This window comes from Corvus cornix, chromosome 2 (assembly GCF_000738735.6).
Source record: "Corvus cornix cornix isolate S_Up_H32 chromosome 2, ASM73873v5, whole genome shotgun sequence".
Classification (NCBI taxonomy): domain Eukaryota; kingdom Metazoa; phylum Chordata; class Aves; order Passeriformes; family Corvidae; genus Corvus; species Corvus cornix.
This window is the reverse complement of record NC_046333.1, coordinates 11,992,320-11,998,815: the sequence shown is the minus strand read 5'-3', so window position 1 is coordinate 11,998,815 and position 6,496 is coordinate 11,992,320. Positions and strand designations below refer to the sequence as shown.

Sequence of the window (6,496 nt, the reverse complement as noted above, 5' to 3'; positions counted from 1 at the left end):
CAGTGCCTGCCCGAGCCTCTGAACTCTCATCCAGCAAACCTCGCAGCTGGAACCCAAGAATTCCAGAGGTAAGATGATGCTCTTGGAGAAGACATCTCCCAGCTCCCAGCTGATCTTCTACCAGCATGCTGGTCCTCTAATTTCTCAAAAAAATTCTATCAGGAATGCCACTTCTAAAAGATGTTTACAGGCAAGAATTATAATTTGATATAATGAATAATAACAGTGCTTATTAGTTTTCTGTTGGATCTCCCATATCACTCAAACAGAAGCTGTGCTTAGGAAGAGAGAAGATACAAATTTATGGCCACCACTATTCTGCAGAATTTGCTAACTTTTCTGGTTGCTTCCACAACTGATTTAATAGTTTTTAAGGAAGTCTTATGCATGCTATTTCTTTTCTATATTCAAATAGCACATAATGATCAGAGACACTTTTAATTCCTTTTAGGCTAAGAGAAACCCACCTGGACTTAGTCCTGTTTAAAAGCAGAAAACACAAAGAATGCTTATGAATTTATTTTGCTAGAGAAATCTGGTTTAGTTCCTTAAGCAGAGCAGCCAGAAGAACAACTCATGATAAACTTGTGGATACTCTTCTCTACACATACACAGAACTCTTTTCAGTTAAATATAATACTACAAATGAGACAGAATCCTTCCATGCCCTACAGGAGAAATACGACAGCCATTTATGGGAATTACCCATCACCAAGCTACGACAGAGTAAATACATCAAACGAGTATCCAAGAACAAGAGACACACCAAACTCTGAGAACCCTGAGAAACAAATGCCTGGCTTTAAGCGTTATAAATCAGCTTACCCAATTTATTTGGCTATGTAGCAATACCCTTATGTGAGAGGAGTTGTAAGAGCTAATTTGTGCCTTGGGAAATTATGGAAGGGAGTTTGCAGCTCTTTATACAGGCAATCACTTCTAATGAGCAATATGCAGAACCCTGTATCTCCCTAACCTTTCCTTGATATTTTGGGAAAATTTTAAAGAAATTTTCTAGCTCTCAAATATGCCCAAAAGATCATTCTTCCATCCATATGCATGCATCAATCTATATCCACAGATGTTGTACCATGTGATCTCCACTCAGAGACCCTATGGAGAGTTACACGTTCTCCTCAATCTCCATATGTGACAGCAGAATGTTTCTCTTAAATCATTGATACTTGAATGCTCTAAAAAATAAAACATAAATACCTCTGGATTTATTATTTGTGCATAATGAATATAAGAATCTGCAGCTTTATGCAGACAAGCTTAAGTGGCTAGAAAAGCTAATGTTTGCATTCTACTGTATCTGTTACTAAAATACTTCCCCTCTGATGTTCTGCAGCATGATCATCCTAGAGAAGAAAGGCAAGCAGTTCAGAAAATTTCTAAAGAAAAACAACATTTTACAAACTGTAAGTACAAAAGCTCTTTTCACTAAAGAGAAAGGCAAAAAATATTCAGTGAAAAGAACTGAAACCTTAAGAAACAGTCACAAAAAGACAGAATTGGAGATCAATAGTGAAAAACACATCCCTTCAAGGATGGGGAACGAAAAATGAAAAAATAATAGATGGAGCTTTCTGGCTCAATGCAATCAAGTCCTACAGTTAAATCTACCAATCTTACCTTTCTTCATCAGTTACATTTCTCATTTATTTACCTCATTAACCATTAGGAGACATTCAGTAAGTTTCACGGTCTCTAACAAACAGCCTCCAAAACAGATTTGATTTAATTAGCAGACAAACTTTATGATTTAGCTATAATGGACTTCCTATTTGAGATAATATCCTCTTATTTTATCCCATTGCCAAAATAACCCACATACTGTGAGTTTAAATTCCATATAAATGCCTGATTTTCTAACACCTTGAAAATTATGATGAGTTTTTCCACTAAACTTAATACTCTTTTCACAGTGTTAGAGGGCTCAAATGCAACCTGAGGAAGAAAGCACTGTTCTAGAAGGCTGGTGTTTGCTATTCTGCAGAGAAATTATTTGATTAATCCCTAGGGGAATGACTGAACTAATTGGAAATTGTAAACATGGAGATAACTGAGAAGTGTTAATCCATGGTATAAACAAGTAAATTTGCCAAAAGAAACCTGGCTGAGAAATACCACTTCATGACTGGCTGCTGAGGGGTGATTCAATCCTCTGTGGCAGATATGGATTGTTCCCCCTTCATGCAGCAGGTGTTAAGAAAGCTCTTGCTGCAATGTAGGGGAGAGACTGAGAGCTGAACAGGCTTACAAATAAAGAGGACAGCATTTTCCAGCAACATAACTGGATTGATGTTTAGAGGTAAAGCACAAAGGAACCACCTGTGTCCAGCTATTCACCTTTCAGTATACATCTTCACTGTCCTCTTTTCTCCTCACTGTCCACAGCAGTTTCCAGGCACAAATTTTGATCTTTCTGCCTCTCCTCCCCAGCCTCCACATCTACAGGATACATCCTTTACCCAGATCCTCCTTTTCTTGCTCTTAATTTGACACAAAATTGTCTTTCTGGGCCCACTCAAGGTCTCAGTAGTAATCCAGATGTCTTTCTGGTAGGCATTCTCCAAACACACACAAAAAGTGTTCTGTGTGTTAGGTAAGTTACCAAGCACGAGAAACTAAAAGCAGGAGGTGGAGGAGAGAAGTGAGGCACAGGAAAGAGGGTTGATCAGCCAAACCAGTCAGTGAAAGGTATGTACAGAGAAAACTGGGTGATGTCAAGCAGCCTCTTTCAGTTCCCAAGTCTACCTTCTTCCCAGTTTCATCAAAATTCATGCAAAAATGGTTGAAGAAATAGTCCACTGCCAGATCTCTCTGATGCACAGTTTCTCAAATTTCTGACTACTCAGATTGGAGGAAATTTCAGCATTCTGAACATTTGTTTTCATTTGAAACCATAACTCTTAAAAAAATGTGATACATTATTAATATTTGCAGCAGTTATTATTTCTGATATTTTTTTTCTGACCGTTTGTCAACAGCTTCTCTTTTTTTCACCTTACAAGAAAAGACAATTTTACAAATTCCTGGAGGAAAATATGGACTAAGAAGAGAACACTTCCCAAAAGCAATATTATTTGGTCTTGATCCTGTGATTACTTCTCATGTGAATGGCAGCCTTGCAGTCAACATTTAGACACAATGAGACTGTTCTGCATGAGGTGGATTTGAAGTTGTGTGATCATATGACTGTGGATACTAATAAGGAAGGATTTTCAAGGCAGCCTGAAGCACTTATGTACCTAAACCAAATAAAAATTCATTACTTGATTCCTACATCTCTTGGGTGCCTTTGAAATAGATGTATATATATAAAAGCATTACCCTTTAATTAGATATCTTTATTACACCTAATAGCAATTATTATAAGCATTGAACACTGTTTTGATACTTCTACTTCTTTTCCAGACTTTTATATTCTCATATGGAAACCTTACCTATGTTGTAAATTTTTGTTTTCCTGTGAAATATATATTACAAAGGAGAAAAACTGCTGGTATGATCATGGAAAATTAATTCAGATAACAGATTAAAATAATTTTAATATTCTTGAACTTTCATTCACTTGTATTCTTGGGTGTAAAATGTGTAGGATTTAACTGGATGGATTTTTCTTCTTTTTATCCTGCCAATGATTTTGTGTCAGTTCTTTGGCCATATCAGAATGAAATTCATCACATTTCAGAAGCCTAGAAGTTGGATATCCGAGTTCAAGCTATTCCCATTCCCCTAGCAGTCAGTAAAGAGACATAGGCTTCCCCAGAGGGCAGTTTATCTGATCTTTTCTAGACACCTATCTCAGGAAGAGATGAATTGCTGTCTGGAGATGGTATTTCTCTCCATTGACTATTAAAAGAGTATGTAGTAACTGTCTTAGTCACTTTGTAACTGTTACCATGTTGGACGCCTAAACCAGGGCAGATGGATCTCTTGTTAGGTGACATTTTTACTTTTACTGCATGCCAGGTTCAAAAGAGCATTACAGGCAAATCAATGTGTTTGTCTGCTGTCCCACTTTCTATATATGTACGTGTGAACATCTGTTCTGGAAGCTAATGAAAGTAGTTCTTCAGATTCTTTCCTCAAAGTTGTTTTTAGCAATTTTTCCATATATAGTAAATGCCAGATATCTGTTGAGATATTCTGTGCAAATGCATGCTTGCCAGTCCTTGTAAACCTGTTCTGTCATGAGCTCCCAGTCTTCACATTAAAGCAGCATAATGCCAAGGTGCATGTACATGCAAGCAAGGAACGTAACAAATTATAAAGTGCCAAATAAAATTTAAAAAAAGCCTTCCAAAACCTCGGGGGAAGAAAAGACAAATACATAATTTTTTTTATACAAGAGAACACAGAGTGCTAGAGGCTGAAATCTTTCAAAAGCAAGTGCACTCCAGTAAAAGTGTTCAGACATGGGAAAATGAATAACATGAGATTTTGATAGTTAAGAGACTGGAGCGAAACATTGTGAACAGTGTTTGCGGAGTAACTCATTAACTTTTTCTGCTTGTTTTGAAAGGTTATATAGATTGCAGTACTGGCCTTTCACATCTGGTGTTTAAGGTTTAGAACTCTCCTGTTCAGCTTCCATGACTCTAAAATCTTGATTGCAAGAGTTATGCTACAATAGAGAGGGGAATAAAAAATGCCTGCTTCAAACCAGCTGTAGGGGTTTATAAGGAATAAAGTAACTTAGGGAGAGATGGGGGAGGATTAAAGGGAGGGGACTGCAATGTGAAATTCAGCCCTTGCCATGATTTTCAACATATAATATTTAAAGGTGAGAAACCCTTGTTTTCTACTGGTCTTTTCTCAGTTTCATTTAGTTCTACATGTCTGAACCAGAACTGAAAATAATAAATGACTACTGGGAGAACCAAAAGGCTTCTACATCACTAGCACTGTCATCTGCTCTGCAGCCACATATTTTCAGACCATGAAAAAATGAAAGAAATTCAGGACGTTTGAGGGGGAACATAAAGTTTCTCAACGTGAAGTCCTCAGACCCCAGAAAACAGCCTACATTCCAAAAAGAGGCTGAATATTTACTTCCTTTTCTGATATATAAGACTTTTATTAGCACATCCCAAATGAAATTTGTACTTTTTGCAATAATACCACTATATCGACTCATGTTTGTTGGAAATGTACTATACTACTCGATCTTTTTCTGCAGTACTGGTGCTTCCCCCATCTTCCTCAGTCTCTACAGGAAAAATTGATTTCTAAACTGATTGCTCAGCAATACCAATCTTAAGGTCCTTGAAAATTTAAAACCAGTACTTCTGCTTTTTCCACTCTAAATTCATCTTGAATCTTTGCTTAGAGAAAGGAGAATAGACTCATGTTCTGTACCAGATTTCTTAATTTATATAATTTGCTTCATAGGTGTAGCAAATGCCCGCAGTGGACTATGGTGAGCTGTCGTGGGAAAGAAAGTGGATTACTACATTCCCTGGCATTAAATCTCTAGGTAGAAATAGCATTTACTTTTATTTAATTTCCAAAATATCAGTTTTTGAAGAGTGCTTTGAATTCTGGGATGGGCCCTGGAGTGTCCACAACCAATCTCAGGCTGGAATAAGCCTCCAGTGTTAAAAGTGTACTGACTGCTCCATCAGAGTTGTTAAGAAGGATATTACTCTGAATATGCTTTGGGACAGATCCCAGCAGAACCTGACTGGAAGTCTTCCCCTCATCTGGCATCTGTGGTTTACCAGCCTGCTACACACTCTTCTTACGGCAATGCATCGCCCTGGCTTTGTTATGAAATCTTGTGTCATAGAGACAATAAGGGAACATGATCTGTTATGACTCCTTCACAAATACATCATCAGATTTCTAATTTTAGCTCCACATACACTAAAAAAGCAAAGAAAGTGGGTGCCTGGCTTTCTTTATAAGTGAAATATAAATGAAGTTGTAAAATACAAGTGTAGTGTTTTTTAAGCGAACTAAAAAATCAAGTGTGAAGTCACTGCATCATTTTAAAGAGAAAGTCAGAGGGGATTTCTAATTGTGACAATGTGAATTTTGGTACTATGTGAAGGAGGAGCTTAATGGAAAGGTTTACTCAGAGTGCAATATTTTTTGATCCGCTTTCTTCTCATTTCCATGAACACATTTCTTGGCATGGAAAGCTTCATTTGCACATGGTTGTTCTCACTGTATGCAAATATTGTTTTTTGCAACACAATTTATCTCTACAGACTGATCTCTGTGAACTTTCTGGCACATTTGGAAGCAGCTGACAACGTAGTTTCTGCTATCTAAATGGCTGTGTTCCCAAACACATTTAATTCGCTTTAACAGCACTCCCTGCAACTTTCCTGCTTCGTGCTTTTATTCTCTTGGACTTTATGGGTTAATTGAGTTCATATGGGCGTAGTGTTTTGATTAAAGATCTCCAAGAAAAGAATCACGTGAGGGAGAAATACTGATGAATCAGTAGGACAACTTCTAGTAGCCAGAAAGCCAATGGAAT

The 6,496-nt window shown here is 37.3% G+C and overlaps 1 long non-coding RNA gene across 1 annotated transcript; it reads left to right on the top strand.

The window, feature by feature from the left end:
- Nucleotides 1–4,430, top strand: LOC104686453. The gene is made up of 3 exons (XR_751349.3): nt 1–68; nt 1,352–1,421; nt 2,994–4,430. It is a non-coding gene; the product is annotated as an uncharacterized LOC104686453 (long non-coding RNA).
- Nucleotides 4,431–6,496: the final 2,066 nt, after the last annotated feature.